Below are 22514 nucleotides of genomic sequence, written 5' to 3' on the forward strand. Positions count from 1 at the left end.
CTTGTGAGTTTTACACTTTTCCACGAGTCCTATGTCCATTGCCCATCCACTCAAGCGAATGTGTAATAATGAAGTCAGTTATCTTATAATAGCAACCCTATGCCCTAACAGAATTGAAGTATAGAGCGTAGCGAAGAAAAGAAAATGCAAATAAACATTCACCATTGCACCACACAACTGGAATCACTTGAATCAAAATGAAGCCCAGGAGGTCATTAAGCACTTCACCAGAGCCACAAGACGAGTGGTGTACCAAAAAGGTGGAAGATGTTCTTAACACAGCTTGGCTCGATGGCAGCATTGTTCTTCATGAGTCAGAAAATTGTGGATTCACACCACAATCCAGGGACTTGAGCACATAATCCAGGCTGACACTTGAGTCAACACTGTGTTGATGAAGGCATCATCTTCAGATGAGAGTGCCTGACTACTTGCTCAGGTGGACGTAGTGGATCCCCTTGCAGGAGAGTTCTCCCAGTGTCTGGGTCAACATGTATCCATCAAACAACACCACCATCTCATCTCTGTTTGTGGGATCTTGCTGTGCACCAATTGGGCACTGCATTTTCCTACAGTACAACAGTAACTACACTTCACAAGTAATTCATGATGAAAATTGATTTACTTTTCTGAAGAAAGACCATCAACCTGAAAAGTTAACTCTGTTTCTCTCTCCACAGATGCTGACTGACCTGTTGAAATACTGGAAACATTCCTGTTTTATTTTCTCAAGTAATTAATTGGCAGTGACGTGCCTCAGGATGTTCTGAGGATATACAAGGTGCTACATAAATGCACATTCATTCTTTATGTTAATCCTGAAGCTATATGCAAGATGTTCCACAGTTAATTATGTTCCAGAGGCATGAATTTTGCTAATATCACCAGAGGAACCAGCAATGCTAAAGTGTGAGCTTCCACGAAACCCTCCGTCTCAAACATGTACACTGCTCAAACTGTGCACTGAGTTTACACCTGTCCCTCAGTACCATCTTCCAGAAAGGCCAAATTGTTGGTGCTGCCACAATAAATGCATTGTCAACCCGCTAGTCTCCACAGCCTCTCCACTACAATGGGACAATGTCAGAAGACATAAAATGCAGGTTATTGTTTTTTCTTCCACTTCTTTCCTTTACTCCCTTTCTCATGATGTGATACAGTCAACCTCAGATTACCCAAGCTGCCTTGTTTATTCATTAACTAGCTATTTGCTCATGGCAGGCACCTGAGCCAAATCTAATCTAATCGGACTATGTTACAAGGTAATTTGGGAGAACGATAAGTTCCAACTTGCCAAACGCATAGCATCTAAATCAAACATTTGGGATGACTGAATGTAAACAGCCTATCTGGCAAACAGTGCAAAGGATATTGCCAGTGCATCCGACAAGACAATCATTATGGAGCTTTAATGTTTGCATTTGGAGAGTCACTATTTATCTCAAAATCCTGTAGCATTGAGCCAGTTTGGAATCAGCATTAGCTACGTATTGGTAACATGTTATTTTGCAAAATGGGCATAATCCTTTCTCATTAGGACTTGCAAATCATTGCAGTTGTCCAAGTGGAGAAACTTATTTGTCCATTCAGAGGACCAAACTAACTGAATGAAGGAGGAAATGTGAGGAACTGAGGGGCAGGTGGAGATGTGTCAAATCTGTGGGATTGCAAAGATGCTGACAACTCCCCTGTGTCCTTAACAGAATGGTATATTGAAACAGTTTGACCAAACTGTTAGCCATGCTTTGAAAATTCATAATCAGAAAATTAAAGAGACAGTAGCTATAGCTAAATGGCAGATTATGCCACCACCACCACCTGCAAGTTCCCCTCCAAGCCACACACCATCCTGACTTGGAACTATATCGCTGTTCCTTCACTGTCACTGGGTCAAAATCCTGGAACTCCCTTCCATACCGTACTGTTGATGTACCTACACCCCAAGGACTGCAGCGGTTCAAGAAGGCAGCTCACCACCACCTTCTCGAGGGCAATTATGGATGGGCAATAAATGCTGGCCTAGCCTGCAATGTCCACGTCCCCCACACGAACAACAAAGAAAATTATACTGTTCACTCCTAATTCAAAGCCACTTGAATCCAATTACCTGGTAAATTCCCACTTTGTTGTGTTATTTACATTGTTATGTTCAAATTATTAATAATTCAATATCTTTTAGCACAAAGAATGCACTTGAATTTTCAGGCGTAGTCTGTAGCCCAGGAATGTTGGCAACATTAGCAGGTGAATGTTTGTGACATTGCCCTGTCTGTTATTTTAAAGCAGGCATAAGCTGGTTAACTACTGGATTAGTGGGAGAGGAATGTCACACAAACACGTGAAGTGTTCATCCACTAATATCGCCAACAGCCACATCTAGGATTTTGTCTGTGATTCTTATCAGTGGCTCCAAATGTGGGTAAAGCTGCTGGATAAAACCTTCTGATCATATATTGACACCACTGTGTCAGACAGCGATTTGGAGATGAGATGGGACTTCCACAGGACTCACTGCAAATACTGTACATTACAGCAAACTCTATTTAAACAGCAGAGTACAGCAAGTCCGAAAGAGGCAGAGTCATTTCTCCAGCAAAATGCAGTGAGTGGAGGATAGTTACATAATAAATATCATGTGAGTAAAATCAACCCCAGTAATTTACAGCAGTCGTGATTGACAGCAGAATCATCTAAACGTCACCATTCTGGCTGAGTATTCTGGTATTACAATGGACAGCCGTAAATAATATGATTACATTTTTCGATCATTGCAAGAGTCTTGGCACAGCGCGGCTGAGTTGGACACCTGTGACTCCCTCTGCCCTATTTCCTTTCCAATCTACTATTTTTGTAGGCCCATTGGAGATGCGTTCATCAAGGGAGATCTGTGTGCGACAGCATTGGCAGGAGCATAAACTGGGAGAATGTGCATCATGCCTAACTACAGCCAATGAAGTACTTTTTGAAGTTTAGTTACTGTTATGTCAGAAACATGGCAGTCAATTTGTGTACAGCAAGCTCACACAATGCGATAATGACCAGTTTTTTTTAGTGATGTTAACTGAGGTATAAATATTGTCCAGGACACTGGGAAGAACTCCCCTACTATTCTTCAAAATAGCGGTATGAAATCATTTATATCCACCCAAGCAGGCCTCTGTTTAACATCTGACAGGAGTGTCAGCCTAGATTATGGGCTCAAGTCTTTAGAGTAAGACTTGAACTCGCAACCTTCTGGATTCAGAGGTAAGAGTGATACCCACTGAACCACAGCTAACACCATGACTATGGTTTTTACTACGATGCACATTGATGGTGTTCCATACAATGGTCTCAAGCATTTTCTCCACTATATGTGTTAGTTAGGGCTAATCAGCATATAAAGTATTGATTGAGTGTTCATGTATTTTTTGGATATCTATGTATTTCCCATGCTCTCATCCTTCAGTTTACTATTGTCAAGGAGACAGCCTGTAAACCTTTCTTACATTGGGTATAAATAGGATCTTCCTTTACATCCATACAGCATACATCCCAGGGTCTAATTCTGGAGCCATGCAACATTCAGAATTCAAAGCTAAATACTGTGGCTGCTGGAAATCTGAAAGGAAAACAGAAAATGTTGGAAACACACAACAGGTCAGGCAGCATCTGTGGAGAGAGGAATGGTTAACATTTCAGGCAGATGAAATTAAATTTAGAAATAAACCTGAATAGAGACTGGATGGTGCAGTGGCTTAGACGTGCGGGATGGTTCCCAGCATCTCATCAAATTATCCCGACTGTCTTTTCAGCTCCAGGACTGGGTTTGAATCCCACCCACATTGATGGGATGAAAGTCTCCTAATCTCTACTGGCTAGAACAGTTCATGTCCATATGAAATCAGTTAGGATTCAACCAGTGCCTACTGAATGTAAAGCTATGGCAAAAAATGTCTTTAATTTGGCACTAAATTTGTAATTCTGCTCAGAAAGATTACAAGGATGCTTAGTTAGAGAAATAAAAAAATAAAACAGTGCATTAGAGGGTGCTCTTCTGAGTCGGGAGTTAAAGCATGGTTTGAAGCAGCATAGAAGAGAGTTTATCCTTGCACTGGGAATTATTCCATCATGCAGCATTTCCATTCTTCCCCTCAGTAAATAATAATATGGCAGAAAACAAACAAATAAAGAGTTCTCATTGAGAATGTCAGAATGGAAAAAGAACTTTGCATTTAAAGTGCGTGCATGCGTGTCTATTTTAAATTTGACAACATCTTCAAAAATATTCATCACTTCAGTGGAACAAATGGTTCTTGTGATAACAGAGGAGAAGTCACCTGTGGAGGGAAGTTACATAGGACTGAATATTAATATCCTTACTTACAGGGCCCCTTATATCACATACAAATGGGGGAGGGCAAGGTGATAAGCAAAGATCAATTCCAAATCATTATTCATCATAGAAACTTAGAATATTTATGGCACAGAAGGAGGCAATTTGGTCTATTGTGTCTGTGCCAGCTAAGAAAGAGCTACCAGCCTAATTCCACTTTCCAACTCTTAGCCCATAGTCCTGTAGATTACAGTACTTCATAAGACAGACTTCAAATTTCAGTGATTCACATGAATTCAAAATAGGTTTTAAAGGTAATAATTCAACCTTATTGAGCCTTAACGTCAATCAAAGACTTTACAGCAAAACTAAAACCAGTAATTGAATTTTATCTACTATTCCAAACCCTTACCCTTTAATTCTTTCTCTTCCTCTGTACCTATTTGTGTGTGTGTTTATTGCTTATGCATGATAGCGTGGTTGCATCACGTATTTCTTATGTAATTTTAACAGGGTTAGATTGTTAAGGTTAATAAACTTACATCTTTCCTGTTTAAACCTGAGAAAGCCTGTCTGAGTGATTCCTTTACAATTAAAATTAGAGAGTGTGAGCAAGGACTCACTGAGGTGAAGCTAAAATGACTGTGTTTTAAAAGTTAAACCCTGTTACAGCCAAACCAGGAAAGGCATAACACAGTACATTAAGAACAAGAGGATAACTAAGGAAAGGGTAGGGCCTAGCAGAGAAGTACAAAGGAACTTATGTGCGGAAGCAGAAGATGTGGGCAGGGTTCTTAATGAGTACTTTGTCTCTCTCTTTACAAAGGAGAGGGATGATGCAGACATTGTAATAAAAGAGGAGTGTGAAATATTCGATACGATAATCATAATGAGACAAGAAGTACTAGAGGGTCTGACATCCTTGAAAGTGGATAAATTACCAGGCCGGATGGATTGCATCCCAGGCTGTTGAAGGAAGCCAGGGAGGAAATAGTGGATGTGCTGAGGATCGTCTTCAAATACTCGCTAGTTACAGGCGAGGTACCAGAGGATTGGAGGTCTGCGAACATTGTACCATTATTTAAAAAGGGTGTGAGGGATAGGCCAAATAATTATAGGCTGGTCAGTCTGACCTTGGTGGTGGGCAAATTATTAGAATCAATTCTGTGGGATAGGATAAATTGCCACTTAGAAAAGCATGGATTAATAAGGGATAGTCAGCATGGATTTGTTAAGGGAAGGCCGTGTCTTACTAACTTAATTGAATTTTTTGAGGAAGTAACATTGAGGAGGGTAGTGCAGTGGATGTGGTCTACATGGATTTTAGTAAGGCATTTGACAAGATCCCACATGGCAGACTGTTCACAAAAATAAAAGCCCATGGGATACATGGGAATGTGGCAGGTTGGATCCCAAATTGGCTCAGTGACAGGAAACAAAGGGTAATGGTCAATGGATGTTTTTGTGAATGGAAGATGGTTTCCAGCGGCGTTCCACAGAACTCAGTGTTGGGTCCCTTGCTGTTTGTGGTATATATTAATGATTTGGACTTAAATGTGGGAGCATGATTGGGAAATTTGTAGATGACACAAAGATTAGCCGTGTAGTTGATAGTGAAGAGGATAGCTGTAGACTCCAGAATGATATCAATGGTTTGGTTGAGTGGGTGGAAAAGTGGCAAATGGAATTCCATCTGGAGAAATGTGAGGTAATGCATTTGGGGAGGGCAAACAATGCAAGGGAATACGCAATAATCGGGAGGCTATTGAGAGGGGTAGAAGAAGTGAGATACATTGGAGTGCATGTCCATAGGTCCCTGAAGGTGGCAGGACAGGTAGATAAAGTAGGGAAGAAGCTATATGGAATGCTTTCCTTTATTGGCCAAGGTATAGAATATAAAAGCAGGGGTGTAATGCTGGAACTCTATAAAACGCTGGTTAGGCCACAGTTGGAGTATTGCGTACAGTTCAGATCACCACATTACAGGAAGGACATAATTGTTCTGGAGAGAGTACAGAGGATATTTACAAGAATGTTGCCAGGGCTTGAAAGTTGCAGCTATGAGGAAAGATTGGATAGGCTAGGGTTGATTTCCTTACAACAGAGGAGGCTGAGGGGTGATTTAATTGAGGTGTACAAAATTATGAGGGGCCTAGATAGAGTAGACAGGAAGGACCTATTTCCCCTAGCGGAGAGGTCAATTACCAGGAGTCACAGATTTAAGATGATTGTTAGAAGGATTAGCGGGGACATGAGGAAAAACGTTTTCACCCAGAGAGTGTTAGGTGTCTGGAATTCACTGCCCGGATCAGTGGTGGAGCCTGAAACCCTCAGCTCTTTTAAAAGGTACCTGGACCTGCACCGGAAGTGCTGTAACCTGTAAGGCTATGGACCAAGTGCTGGAAGGTGGGATTAGATTGGGTGGCTAGTTTTTTCAGCTGGCACAGACACGATGGGCTGAATGGCCTCTTTTAATGCTGTAACGTTTCTATGGTTCTATGATATTCCACCCTAAATCTCTCTGAAGGAAAAAAAAACAGACAGCAGAAATTTTGAAAGCCTGCAAGGCGCACTTTGAACCCCAAGTGAACATAATGTAAGAATCGTATGTGTTCAATATTAGCATCCAGGGCGTCAAAGCAAATGGAATGACGCTACGCGCATGTCGAGAAAGTCTGCCTGGCCATTATCTTTGTGAACATTTTCTTCAAAACCTTCTTGGCCGAGACAAAGTGACAGTCGAGTCTGACTACAAGCTACTCCAAAGCATTTTCCTCAAGTCGTTACCATCTGCTCCAAAGCGTCTGCAAAGAATGTTACTTCGGTTACAGAGATATCATCTGGACGTGACATACAAGCAAGGGAAAAAGATGTACATCGCTGACATGCTGTCAAGAGCAGCACTCCCTATGAAGAAAGTAGAAGATGCTACGACAGTGTGAATTTTTCCAGATTCAACGTGAAACTGCAGCTCGACATGCTTTGGAAGTCATCAACCCAGCAGAGACATTGAATCTGACAGACAAGCGAACTATCCAACAAGATGCAATTCTCCAAGTGTCAGAAGAAATAGCGATGAAAGGATGGCTTGGCAGCATCAAGGACACTCCAATGGTCACAAGAGCATGTTGGGCTTACAGGGATGAATTGATAGCCCAAGATGACATCTTGTACAAAGGGAATAGAGTCATTATCCTGAAGAAGTTGAGAGGAGAGATGCTAAAGCACATCCATGCGAGCCACGAAGGAATTGAGTCGAGTCTGAGGAAGGCAAGAGAAGTGCTCGACTGGCCAAACATGAGCAATGAAATCAAGGACCACATCAGCCAATGCAGTGCGTGCAACGAGTACCAAGCTAAGCAAGCTAAAGAGCCCGTGATGACACATGACATCTCAGACAGACCATGGATGAAGCTGGGAGTAGACCTCTTCACTCTCACAGGTACTGATTATCTTGTCACTGTAGACTACTATTCTGACTACTGGGAGATAGGGCCTCAACGTCGGAATCGGTGGCAGAGGTGGGGCGGCCTCATCTGGGACATGAAGATTGCCCCAGATGAGGCTCACCATCGACCTTGACGCCACCACGGCCTGTCCCAATCTTGCCGGTGGCGGCGAGGTCTCGTGGCGGCCCCCCACTACTTGGCGACCGGACCCAGATTTGAATATTGAAATAAATTAACTCACCTGCATTAATGATGTTCCCGTTGCCTCCTGAAATGCCATGGGCTGGCACTGCCCGCCTTTGAATCCCTGTCCGGGGAAACGAAGTGCAACACCTGTGGGGAGGGGGTACGTTTCTCAGTGCAGAAGGGGGAGCGGGGTCAAACTGTTTGGATTGGTGTGGGGGATGGTGGGTCGGGGTTGAGGGTTAAAGTTATTAAAGGTCGGGGGGGAAAGGTCATGATCTGAATCAAAGTTTTTTTGGGGCGAATGACCTGTTAATGACTCGATTATTCCTTGGGGTTTGGGTGAGGAGAGTGCAGACGTCAATTAAATTTTAACTCTTCGGTCACTTTAAAAATTAAAATTTCTTTTAAGGGCTTGAAGCCCTTTCTGAAAATGGCACAGGCGCCTGCACAATGGTGCTAGACGCCGTTGCCGGGGACGGCTCGCCCACCCCCTCCACATCATGGGGGGGTGGGGGTGGCGGTGTAGCGAGGGACAGTCTGCCCCGGCTATGTTAACAAGCTGCCGTGTGTAAGATCGCAGCCGCTCCACGGAATAAAACCCGCGTGTGCAGGCCGCCATCTTTTACGGCCGCCGCCGTACTAGGCAGCGGCAACATGAAATACAGTCTATGTGTACAATGTATGTACAGAGACTGAGGAGAATAACGAACCACTAATGCATGAGAACAGTTGTGTGCATAGTGAGTAACTTGGGCAACTCACAGTGTCAATGCATGCAGATTTTGTTTGGTTTTTTTGTCTGAAAAGGGGGATATTTGGAATAGAAATGCAATGCTGTACTAATGTGCCTCCTGGCTTGCCATAGTCATGTGACCTTGACCATGCGGCACTCACTGCAGGCAGCCATCACCAGAGAGTTCAATAAAGACACAGTACAAGCAAGACTGTTGTCCTGTGAGTTCGTAACTCTACTCAAAACACCTTGAGCAGCAATTTCAATAGAGCTGAAGTTCTCTTCTCTGAATTCATTCAGTAGCAACAAATGAAACTGTTTGTCAATGGCATTTCTGTGGAAATATGATTTATACCTTCAGGAAACCAGTCACTCAATCAAGGTTCCAATTCATTCTTTGCAAGAGAGTGCAGCATTTAAGCCAAAGGCAATCAGTCCTGCTGCGACACTTACAGCTCTCCTGAGAAATGTCTCCATAAGTGGAAAGCTGAAGTCAGCACCATGAATCAGTGATTCCATGTAGCATCTGAATGTTTACACAACAGAAACCTTGACAACCTCCAGAGCCACGGTTTGAAGTTTCTGCAGTATGTCTGAGCACTGAAAAACCATCTCAGCTTTCAGAAGGTACACTGATTTTCCAACCTAGAACTTCAGAAAGGCTGACTTTCTATAAATTTCTAATGATTAATGTTGTAAAATGGATTTGACAGGAAGTACAGCACCAGAATACTGCACATTAGTGATTTGCCAATTAACATACGATTGTACCTTTTCAAAAGTCTGTCAGAATATGCTGAGACAACAGCTGACTCTTTAAACCACCATTTCTAGATGTACGTATTGTAAAATAATATCTGTGCCCTGCAGTATTTGTCTAATATGGTATCCATGAATCTTATAATTGTAAATAAATTCGAGTAGTCGTTTTAGCCTGTATGAAATGTATCTAATATTTAATATTTTCTGCCTTCTGGACTGAGCAGAGATATAGTGAGAATCCTAGATGAATTTTAGTATACAGTATTATTGCAGAATAGGGTAATTTTTAGCTCCGGGCCATGCAAACTTAATTCTAGCTTCTCGAGGGGCAGTGAAGGGTAATCCTGTGCAACAATTGAAAGAGAAATGGGATGATTTGAACGGCCTCACCTGGTGCCAATGGCCTCAAAATGGAATAGGTAGTCTTACTGTCACATTAACATTGACAGTGCAGCCAGCACCATGTTAAAAAGGGCCTACTGCCAAATGTCAAAAGCACTCGTCTAATTCAGTCAATAGACCTGTTTTAATACAGAAATTGAGGCCCTATGACATAAGTAGGAACCTGATTGCCATTTTAGGGAGGAATTGATCAGAGCCTGCACAGTGCAGGATGGGAACAGCTCCATGGAAGACAAAGTATCCAGCAAAGGCAGGTCCTGAATTTACTTACAGCTCTCCTGGGCAGTCATTTTATTTGTAAATATAGGAGTTACAGACACAAAGATATTAGGCAAATACTGTACAGCATAGCTATTATTTTACAATACACACATCTCGATTGGTGTCTGAACGAGTCAGTTGTTTATTACTTTGAAATGCAGGCATGTTCCTCCAGGGCCCACAGAAATGATCTGGCCCGCAGCCACTCTGGGACCCACACTCTCTGCCATTGCAATCCTGCACCCCCACCCACCCCATAATGAGACTTAACTTCCTGCCGGTAGCTCCAGACAGCTTTCCTGTGCTGAATCTGCCAAGCTGTGTCGGGACATTTGTTTGACAGCCTGCAACCTCGTGAAGGCCAGTGCCCACTGACCAACACATTCAACCAGTCAGCTTCCCAAAAGTCAAAGTCCACACTTTTGTGTTTAAAAAGCCCAAACTGGAAAGAGCATATATTAGGGAGTTTAAAAAAGCATTCACTTTTGGTTTTTATGCTAAAACAGAGCTATGGCCTTCAGATTATTTACAGAGTAAATCAGTAAAATTGATAGAATTACAGAGAATTTTAAGCACAGGCCATTCTGGCCAACAGGTCTATGCCAGTGTTTCTGTTCCACATGGGTCTCTCCAACCCTACGTCATCTCACTCTATCAGCATATCCTTCTGTTCCTTTCTCCCTCCGTAGCATGTTATGATATCGGTGACGTTTTGTGATGGGATCCAGAACAAACATTTAATACAGACTGATTGATGGGCTGTTTCAGAACTGAACATCCCGAAAGCAACGTTGCCTATTCAGACAGGACAATGCTAAATTTATGGAATGGACTCACTTCCTGAACTCACTCCATACAACTGTAATGTCATTCTCCTGTCAGAGCTGCCCCTTTTTTTAAGGGCAGGAGAGTTTCCACGAGACAGAGAGAGAAAATGAGGCCTTTACAGATCACACTGACCTCCCCCTACCCTTTCTCTGTTTCAGTCCCCGCCTCTTCTACCTGTACCACCTGAAACCTGTTTTCATAATATTTACGAGCTTCCTAACCCAACATTACAAACCCTCAGCAAATTAAATGTAAGTATATAATTTTAAATACAGAGTAGGCATAGCTGTTTAAAGAGCAGCGGCAACAAGTTGAAAATGAACACCTCACTCTACTCAGTTGCTAAAATTCCAGGTTTTATTTTAAAATATAGTGATGTTGAAGATGAGCCAGTTTTGCTTGAAAATAATACAATGTTGGCTGCATTTCTATAGTCACCAGCCAATGTTGACTTAACATTATACACACAAGGACCAATTCATAGAAAACAATGAGTAATAAGAAATAAGTTTCATTCAGATGATGTAATGTCAGACATTTCTTTTTACATTAATAATGACAAATCCTGTGGTTTTATAGATGAAGCCAATTCACAGGCAAAGATTAGCTTCTGGTTATTTGAATGGAAAGCGTGGATTGTATTTAGATTTTCATTTGAAATAGCAAATTAAAACAAACTAACCTAACAATGCTCACAACGTGGTCTCCTCTACGTTGGGGAGACCAAATGCAGATTGGGTGACCGCCTTGCAGAACACCTCCGCTCAGTCTGAAAACATGACCCCCAGATTCCTGTCGCTTGCCATTTCAACACTCCCCCCTGCTCTCATGCTCACATCTCTGTCCTGGGATTGCTGCCGTGTTCCAGTGAACGTCAACGCAAGCTTGAGGAACTACATCTCATTTACCGATTAGGCACACTACAGCCTTCTGGACTGAACACTGAGTTCAATAATTTCAGAGCGTGACTAGCCACCCTTTTTTATTTTTATTTTTATTTTTAACTTTTATTTTATTTTAGTTTGTTTCATCATTCATTTTTTTTACCATGTGTCTGTCCACTGTTTTTTTACATGTTTGGTGCTTTAGGCCGGGGCTGTTCGTTATTCTGTCATTTAACACCCTCTCTGCACTAACGCTTTGTCTTTCACCGCACCATTAAAACACCCTTTGCCTTTGCTCCATGACCTTCTTGTCAGTTATTCTGTGACCCTCTGTCCTATCAACACCTTCCCTGTTGTTACCTTTTGCCCCACCCCCACTTTATTTGTTTAAAACCTATTATGTTTCTAACCTTTGCCAGTGCTGATGAAAGGTCACTGACCCGAAACATTAACTCTGCTTCTCTCTCCACAGATGCTGCCAGACCTGCTGAGTATTTCCAGCACTTTTTGTTTTTATAATCTAACAATCTTACTGTTTCTTACATTTTATTTTTGTGTCCTCTAGTTTTCTCAGCTTTTTCTGAAGACGGTGAATGGTGTTGGGTGATAGTTCCATAGTTAGAGGCAGCTTGCCAGGACATTACCCCACGTAGGCATTCTTCAAGTGAGAACAGACAGTGGGGTAAACTTATCTTCATGCCAATCCCCCTCTCTCCACCACCCCCACCCACCCCCCCCTGCCATTGTAGAACCCACACAGTTTTCATTGCATCACGTAAATGGGAGTGCAATCCACTCCAGCAGATTACCACCCAGGCAGTGAAGATGAAAATTCACCCCAGTAAATTTCAGCTGTTTAAACACTTGAACATCACTGCCACACTCGGCCCTGAACTCAAGGTTACTAAGAAACGGTTAATATCCCCCCTTCCTGGAATTGGCTCCAGAAGGGGAGATTGAACAATTTAGGCAGGGCGAATGGAAGATAGTCCTTGATACATTGTCTTGGGACAGTGAAGGGTTGGGTCAATATCCTTTACTAGGCTGTTGTTTACTTTGCCCCCCTCTTAGAAGTGATGGGGTTGCATTGTGTGGCAGACCTCTACAGAGGGACCCAGATGGCCTGGTGTTTCCCCAGCTCTGTCGAGAGGCTGCACATCTCCATTTCTAACTAGGATCTATCTTACAAGGACTGCAGTTTACCATCGATGGGGACGCACCTTTTTACGGTCAACAGTGAAACTTGCATCATCTTGCATGTTGTGGGGTCTTACTGCAGTAAGCGCAACCAACAATCAAACAATTGGATCTGCGAAAATAATCCTGCGAATTTCAAATACCAAATAATGTACAATTGAATTCAAGGAGCATATGGAGTACTTGAGGGATTGTTATTTCTTTTGGCCCCAGACAAAAGCAGCAAGCTCTCACTTTCAACAGACACTGGAGAATAATCTTCTAACCTTGAAGTCAGTTGACAGTATAACTGCACGTGGTTTATGAGGGCTGAGGATTGTGTGTTTGGAGAGAAAGTGGGCCACCTTCTTCCTTCCACACTCTGTAAAACAATATGTTTTCAGAGGAATCTTCTGGGTGGCTCTCTGGGCAGGGCTGCAATCCATAGCCTTCAATTGGAAATGCTAACAGTTCTGCACTACCCTCTACAGGCCAGAGTCACATTCCTTCAAGACCAACATTCAGAATTATTTAGGCAGTCCCTCAAATAGAGAAAGACTACTTTTTTCCCTCTGCTTAAAGAGAGCTCAGTTTAGAAATTTCTTTGACTTTGTTGACTCTATTCCAGAAAGGAAAGGCCCCGGCCCAAAATGACCGACCCATTCACTTTCATTTAAAAACTGCCCTGACTCAGTTCTGAGAATTCTTCAAGTTATTTAATATAAGGTGGTGGGAGAGCCTGCCCTGAACATGAGTCACCAACATCACTCATACACATTGCTGTTTGTGGGACCTTGCTGTGCACAAAATGGCTGCCAGATTTTCCTACATTACAACAGTGACTACAAATAAAAACGTTGGTTGTAAAGCAGTTTGGGCTGTCCTGACATCATGAAAAGCACAATAAAAATTCAAGTCTTTCTTTTGTTCAGGATCTTTATCTCCATTATCAAGCATGAAAATAAAGATTCTAATCAATGTGCCTCCTACGTTGTATCATGACTCTAAAATACTGGTAAATATTCTTACACAGAACCACCTCTTTACCAGGTCAAACCTAAACTGCTGACTTGCGTTTTCCCTGTATTTTAATCTATTTAACATCAACTACTTCCCATGACAAAGCATTCCATAATTCAGTAAGCTCTTGCATAAACAAATGTCTCCTTATTGTCTTGGGAATAGTTTTAAACTGGTAAGTACTGGTCACTTACCACCCCACCCCTCTCCCCAACTAGTGAAAAAGAATTATTTCCTTGTTCACCCTATCAAAATGCTCCACAAGTTTAAAAATCTATTAAACCTGGTCTTATCCTCCCTTATTCCATCAACAGTCCAAGTGTCTCAAGTCCCTTCTCAGAACTATAGTTTCCCATGTGTGGCACTAACCTCAGGAATCTACACTGCACATGCTCTATGGCTAAAGCTTTGTGCCTTAACAATCTCGTTACTAAATTGATCCACCCCAGCTCAAATGGGTTTCATCTATGGTGGGACGGCAACTATCTTTTAGCAATGTCTGTTTTTTTTGTGTCACACTAATAAAAATGTAGTATATTGAGCACCAGCTGTGGATCTATGAGGTGATAGGAATAACGTTCACCGCACGGAACAGATGTGCCAATTCGCTATGCATTCCTGCTTCTCCCGGCCCACGAGCAGCTCAAAGACAGGCAAAGATTTTGACCTAGGCCTCTTCAGGCCAGTCTGCTGCAGCTGCTATGTTGCTGCAGCCGAGCTCCAGACAACACAGGACTCCCCCTGCGTGGATCGTAAATTTACTTTGTCGTGCCGACGGCATGAATGGGTTGCAACATTTTACTCTTAAATAGGTATTTATGCATTTAGCGGCAGCCTCATCCAGGACCTGAATCGCCACTGAAATTATTATAGCAGCCGGGAGTGGCATGGCATGGAGGTGGGACCTCCATTTTTAGGATTTTAACCCCTCGACTTACCCTTTGTTTACAGTTGGGCTGTGGGGGGGCGTTGGTGGTGGTTAAAATCAAGGCCCATTGTAGCCTATAAAAGTTACGAGCTTCTAAAATTCCAAGAACATAGTGCAAATGGAATAACTACATGGAATGGCTAGAGAAATATAGATCTCATTAGAAAACTAAGTAAAGCCTAAATAGTCACCTCGTGAAACAAAGATCTGATCCGTCATCTGACCCCACTGTCATTTACATAGCAACTTTCACCAGCTGAGGAACTCGCAAATCCCTTTACGGTTGATGAAGGACTCCTGAAGTGTTGTCATTCTTGTTTCATGGACAACCTCTAATACTTCATCTATAATCTATCATCATTCCATGTCCTTTAAAGCTGGACCGACCAATCAGTGCCCTATAGCTACTTGTGGCCCTAATAATCTGGCCCCCAAGCTTCAGGCAATTCCATCCTATTTGCACTTAAGAACTCTTAATTGCTGATTTCTCCTGTTTGAGTTTTGTGGGCGAGGAGGATTGGGAAGATTATTTTTGGCGCTGTTGTCTCATTGGTGAATCAATCCTAAATTAGAACACCCATGTCCTCAAGTATCAGCAATTTAAGATGTATGGAAATTGATGGGATCATGGATTTAAACTTTATCTGTAGCTCATAAACAGTGTGGGCAAGTGAAGACAAAAAATGTTTGCTGTCTGGCATGTTAAGTAAGTATTCATGGTCCATAAATAGTTGAGGTTTCAAAAGCTCAAAGCATTTTTCTGTTCACATTTTGTACAGTTTTATCACATGGTCCTTCAATTTATCTGAATTGCAACTTCATTTAAACAAGACTTTGCTGTTCTTGCATCTCCACAGATAATATATTAACATCTTTGTCCTTGGGGCAAGCCCTCATGATCTTGAATGAAAAGGAGCCAAGTAAAAGCAACCTGGTCGAGCTGAGGCTGATGTGGAGGCAGAAGACCTGTTGGGGAGTAGATTTTGGAGTTAGGCAGCAGGATGCAATCTCTCAAACAGAGGGTGTTGTGCACAGGAACCGTTAATAGGGACATGTCAAGCAGAGCATGCGTGTATTGTCCCATTGCCTCCTAGTACTTGATGGAGAGCACACGTTGCCCTCGCATGTAGAGATGTAACTACATTACTAAGTACCTTGCAATGTTTGGGGAGGGCCTGTTTGTCACACAGACATCCTCTGGGTGAAATGGTGCCCACACTGCTCATTCTCCTCTTATCTTCTTTCTTGCCACTCCAGAATGTTGCCATTGAGTTGGCTGTAGGCCATCCTGAGGGGATTATCATTGCATCATCCAGTGCCAGTGCCACAACAATGGTGCCACTTCCAGAAGATATGCAGGAGACTGTCCGCTTTGGCTCCCATCCAAAGTTCCTCTCCTCCAAAAGACCCCTTTATTTACAATGTGCTATCTGATGTTAAGCTAATTGAAACCAGCAAATTCAAACAGCATTCTCTTCCGACCGACTTATACTGGAGAATTTGCATATGCCACTGATCTACTGGGCCTAGCGTTGGGTACCTCTCGATTCCTGCTCTGACAGAGACTGAGCACATCACCCTGGTGTATTGTCAGTGAAGGACCGGCTAGAATGCTGCACTCTGTGAAAATGATCAAATGTAATGTAGGGAAGACAAGTGTTATGTTTTTAGAACCTTTTTACCCCAGGTTAGTTTCATCCATTGCGTTCACCACCAACAACGTGGTAGGTTGAGAATCCAGGTGTGGCAGATTGGAAATCCTGATGTGGAAAATTGGGAATCCAGGTGTGGCAAATTTTAATTCTGATCAGTGAATTAAAAATGAATAATAAACACGGTCGCTGGGCATGTTATCTCAATACTCATATTCGCACAGTATATGCACGTGCGCTTAAACCTTTTTTGTGTGTTTGTTGACAAAACGGTAAGACAAAAAGTAGAGTGTGCGAGTGTTTTTGATCCCTATGGCTCCTTTACTTCCTTGGTGACTGAATGGTGTAGGATGTTCATTGAGTGAATAGCTACTGGCAAAATACATTTAGCTGTATTGTGCGAGTATGTGTGAGGTGTTTTCTATTAAAGTCAGTACATGTGGCCAGAACAGTGTCGCCATAGACATATCTGTGGCTAGTCAGCGATTTCTATTGGATGGCACCACTCTATGGGTGATTAGGGATGGGCAATAAATGCTGGCCTGGCCAGCGACACCCACATCCCATGAATGAATAAAAAACAAATCTTATGTATGCCCTTTGAAACATTTCAGACGTCTGGACCATTTCCAGGTGCTGGCCCTGCCTAGGTCAGAGGTGCCCCAACAGTTGGAATTTTCAAAGAGGCAGCCAATTAACAGGCCACCTCTGCGTTCACCGTCCAATTAAGGATGGGGTGGCTGGCGCGGGAGGCCCAATAGGAGAACTCAAAGTATTGGACGGGCAGCAGCCCCACTGGCAGAGGAGGGTGTTGCTGAAGCAGATAGGGCAGCGCGAGGGCACCTCAAAATGGAGGCGCCCTCAGGGGCCTGAATAATATTTGAAAAGGCAAAGGGTCCACATCAGTGAGGAGGGGAAATCCCTCCACGGAAAGGATTATGGCTGAGGCTGTGGCCTTTGCACTTTTGTGGTGCATTCGTGGGGCCTGTGACAAGAGGCACTGATGGCCCTCCAGCCTGCCTCGAGGAGGCCGTCTCCCAGCTGCTGCCAGGCTCCCAACTCATTCGAACTGTCAGCAACTATCCCCCAATTGTTCTCTAATTGGCCTAAGTGGCTATCAGCTGCTGGGGTGTAGCCCCGCCTCTGGCAAGGTCGGTCAGAGGCAGGAATGTGTCGGGAAGCCAACCTGACACACAATTCTGAAATTTCGCTCCTGTTCCCACCACCAAACCCGGCTCCATGTGGCCGGGAGATTCAGCCCTATGTTTCAGAATAGGTGGGAACCTCACTCCCCACATTCTCAAAGGTTTTCATATATGCCCTGATGGCTAAATAAAAATCTAAATGGCTAATGAGTCTTTAAATAAAAGCAAAATACTGCAGATGCTGGAAATCTGAAATAAAAATAGAAAGTGCTGGAAATACTCAGCAGGTCTGGCAGCATCTGTGGAGAGAGAAGCAGAGTTGTTTCAGATCAATGACCTTTCATCAGAACTGGCAAAGGGTTGAAATGTGATAGGCTTTGAGCAAGTGAAAGGGGATGGTGGGGGAAAGAGAACAAAAGGGAAGGTCTGTGATAGGCAGAGGGAAGAACATATTAAATAACAAGAGATGTCATGGAAGAAAAGGCAAAGGGAGTAGTAATAGCCCTAGTAAAAGTCAAACCATTTGTCCAGAGAGAGTGTTAATCAAAATGGCGGTCATAGCCTGAAGTTGTTGAACTCAATGTTGCGTCCAGAGGGCAGTAAAGTGCTTAATTGGAAGATGAGGTGCTGTTCCTCGAGTTTCACTGGAACACTGCAGCAGGCCGAGGACGTGGGCGTGGGCATGAGAGCAGGGTGGTGAATTAAAGTGGCACGCAACTGGCAACGAAATAATTTTAGCCATTCGTTCTATCCTGTACCTCCATAGGTTCATTGAGAAGCAGCACCTTGTTTTACAGTCTGTCAGACAGCTCTGTTGAGCAGTAATAGAGCAGGCAGATAACTAAAAGATCTCACACCATACTGAGGCCGGAATTTTGCGGTCCCCCCAACGAGCAGGCTGGTGGCATGGTGGTGGGTGGCGTAAAATTGAATGGGAGGTGAGGGGGCCGTTGCTGCACCCACTGCAATTTTACGTGGGGTGGCTGTGGCGAGAAAGGGCCCACCTGCCTAAGGCCAGTCAAGGCCCTTAAGTGGCCAATTACTGCCACTTAAGGGCCTCCTCCTACCACCGCAGGTATTTTACCCTCGCGGCCAGACAGCAAAGGCCCCAAGAACCCCACCTGGTAAAACCAGGCATCATTCATGTGGGCTGGGGTGGGGACTCCTGATCAAGCACTCTGTGCCCCACAGAGGTCCGCTCCCAAAGCAGCAACCCCCAACCCCCCCCCCCCCAATGCACAACACTCCACCCACCCCCAACTGACTCCCCTTACCTCGCTGGGGCCCTGCCGATTGTCCTGGCGAGGTTCAAAAAGCTTATCTTTGTTCTGGGGCTGTCCTTCCTCTTGCCTCCGATGGCTGGGTGTAGTCCCAGCAGTGGCCACCGCTCTAGGTGGCACTGCTGGGACTAAGAACTGCCGGTCCACTGCCTCAAGTAGTTGGAAGTCCCGCCCAAGACCAATTAAGGGCCTGGGGAGCGTAAAATCTTGGCCTGGCTCCCCAGGCCCAGCAGAGGTGGGCTCGCCACCGACTTTTAGGCCAGCTTCCCGTCCAGCCTAAGTCTCTGTATCAGGAAAATAAATGCAATTTCAATCAATAAATTGCAAATTCTACAATAAATTATATATTTTATAATCCATTCCTGGTAATTAAAAATCGCTTTCCAGTAAAAGATTTAATTATCTGGTAATTAGAATTAAATAACAAGTTCAATAATATGAGAAAGTCGGAATTTAAAGCTCACAAAACAGAATTATCAGATAATTGGAATTTAGCAACTTTAGAATTCAGAGGAGTCAACTGTATAATTAACTTTTATGTGTGTAGTGATTCTTTTTTATATTCTTATAAACTGTGGGAGTTAGCATGCTGAAAATTATAGACAGAATCACTCCACAGTTTGTTGAAAACCTCTTGCTTAGAACAAATGCCTCCAATCAACTCAAAGATTTTGAAAGAAGCAAAATTATAAAAACAGCAATGGAGCCAGATGGAATTTAGCCCATCTGATAATTCAATAATCTGGCAATAATATACATACCTGAAGGGATCACATTGTATTTATTGCATTTGGCTCCTCCCTCAAGCAACTTACTTGGCAACAATTGATAAGTTTGTTACAATGCGTGAATCTAAGCTGGAGATGATTTTTGTGAGTGCAACTGCTTTTTAACTCCTTGTGCACTTTTCTTTCTTTCTTTGGCCTCCTTGTCTCGAGAGACATAGAGCACTATGACTGAGTTAAAGGAGACATTTATCAAGCTGAAACAAAAATGCTTTTTTTTATTGGCACATGTTCAAAGGTTGCAAAGAAATGAACAAACAAAATCACAATAAGCAAGAAATTAATGTAGCTATGTTATTGAAGCTTATTCAACTGAATGACAAACCTAAATCTCAACATTTGAACATCAAAGGTCTAAGTTACACCCGCAAATGAAATATTCAGCTTTATCACACCAATTACCTAGTGGGCTCATTCTACTGATTAGCCGGACAGAACAGGGAGGTGCCAGGTTCAGTTTCTGGTTCATTCTGAGTTGTGACAGTCAGCCTCAATCTCCCCGAGTTGGGAACAGGGGGTGGAAACAGCCAGCGTTCCTGCTCCTGATCGCCATTTGGTGACTCCTGCTAGAAGGTGCAAATGCATGTCCAGCAAAGGCAGGGCTGCGGTCAGCTGTGATGCCCTCCACAGTCCAACAGCCTAACTGTCATGGCTCACACTGAAGAATGTGCACACGAGGAAAGTGTCAGAGAGCTGACAGAAACCTTCAGGAGATGCGGGGCAGGATGATTGGGAGAAAGGGGAGATACCCTTTTTAAGTGTTAACGGTAGCTGCTCAAACCCTTTGGGGGTTTAAAGTGCTTTACCTGGACATTTTACTAATGGTGAACCAAGGAGATTTTAAGGTGTCGGGTGATTCCAAGCAGCGAGAACGACTTGCTAAAAAGTTTTATACCTTTTGTCGCTATGCATCTCTTCGGCTTTTTATTCTCTTTACCAACTTTGCTTTCCTAAATAATTGCCTGGCCTTTTTTTCCCTGAAATCACCCAACGCCGTTTGCCTTGTTTGAGCAAGAATACAGACCTGCTTTCGGACTGCTGCCAACAACTCTCCTGAAGTAGCTGAAGGACATATGAGTGAGTGGCCTTAGGTGACTCTCCCTCTGATTTACCCCCCTCCCTGTGATGTAGCACCTGATACTCCCCACAGTAGCAATCTGAAAACACGGTGAGAAAGGACTGGTTGAGGCACACGTCACTCCATTCTATGTTGATGCCTCCTTCTCTCACTGGTGTCCCAAGGATCTAGCTTTGGCCCCCTCCTATTTCTCATCTACATGCTACCCTCGGCGACATCATCTGAAAACACAGCGTCAAAGACCTAAGCTGTTGGTTTTGGCCCCTGCCAAAAATTCAGTTCCCTAGCCACCGACTCTATCTCTCTCCCTGACTGAAACCCTCATCCATGTCTTTGCTACCTCTAGACCTGACTATTCCAGTGCACTCCTGGCCGGCCTCACACGTTTACCCTCCATAAACCTGAGGTCACCCAAAGCTCTGCTGCCTGTGTCCTTACTTGCACCAAGTCCCGTTCACCCATCAACCCTGTGCTTACTGACCTACACTGGCTCCCAGTTAAGCAACACCTCAATTTTAAATTCTCATCCTTGTTTTCAAATTCCTCCAGAGCCTCGCTCCTCCCTATCTCTATAATCTCCTGTAGTCCTACCACCCTCCAGAATCTAGTGTATAAGACACCAGTTCGGCCTCAGCTGGAGTATTGCGTCCAGTTCTGGGCACTGCACTTTAGGAAAGACATGAGGGCATTGGAGAGAGTACAGAAAAGATTCATGAGAATGGTTCCAGGGATGAGGAATTTCAGTTATGAAGATAGATTGGAGAAGTTAGGACTGTTTTCCTTGGAGAAGTGAAGGCTGAGAGGTGATTTGATCGAGGTATTCAAAATCATGAGGTTTCTGGACAGAGTAGGTAGAGAGAAACTGTTCCCACTCGTGAAAGGATCAAGAACGAGAGGGCACAGATTTAAAGAATTTGGTAAGAGAAGCAAAAGTGACATGAAGAAAAGCTTTGTCACGCAGCGAGTGGTTAAGGTCTGGAATGCGCTGCCTGAGAGTGTGGTGGAGGCAGGTTCAATTGAAGCATCCAAAAGGGAATTAGACAGTTATATGAAGAGGAAGAATGTGCAGGGTTACGGGGAAAAGGCGGGGGAATGAAACTGAGTGTAAATTGCTCTTTTGGAGAGCTGGTGCGGACATGATGGGCCGAATGGCCCCCTTCTGCACTGTAACGATTCTGTAATCTCTGTGTTCCTCCAATTGTGGCCTCTTGAGCATCCCTGATTTATAATTATTCCACCATTGGTGGCAGTGCCTTCAGTTGCCTGGGCCCTAAGCTCATGAATTCTCTCCCTAAACCTCTCCACTTCTCTTTCCTCCTTTAAGACACTGCTTAAAAGCTACCTCTTTGACCAAGCTTTTGGTCAGCGGCTGTAATATTGCCTTATATGGCTCAGTGTTAAATTGTTTTTGATAATGCACCTGTGAAGCGTCTGGAACATTTTACTACATTAAAGGTGCTATATAAATGCAAGTTGTTGTTGTTTTTAATCCCTGTAAACCTTTCCTTTCATTCATTTCATCTCATTTATTTGCCCTTGCCAGGTTATGACTTATCCTTGCTTTTGAATAGAAAATAACCTCTTCAATTTGAGTTCGCGAAGAATATCTTACAATTTGGTGACCTCATCA

At 43.4% G+C, this 22514-nt stretch overlaps 1 long non-coding RNA gene across 1 annotated transcript in view; it reads left to right on the forward strand.

Moving 5' to 3' along the window:
- Positions 1–4825, forward strand: part of LOC137352038 (uncharacterized) — a 91316-nt gene extending 86491 nt beyond the window's left edge. Inside the window, exon 4 of the long non-coding RNA XR_010969623.1 lies at positions 681–4825. This is a non-coding gene — a long non-coding RNA (uncharacterized lncRNA). The remainder of the gene's footprint in view (positions 1–680) is intronic.
- The last annotated feature ends 17689 nt before the right edge of the window (positions 4826–22514 follow it).

This window comes from Heterodontus francisci, chromosome 37 (genome assembly GCF_036365525.1).
Source record: "Heterodontus francisci isolate sHetFra1 chromosome 37, sHetFra1.hap1, whole genome shotgun sequence".
In the NCBI taxonomy this organism is placed as follows: Eukaryota; Metazoa; Chordata; class Chondrichthyes; order Heterodontiformes; family Heterodontidae; genus Heterodontus; species Heterodontus francisci.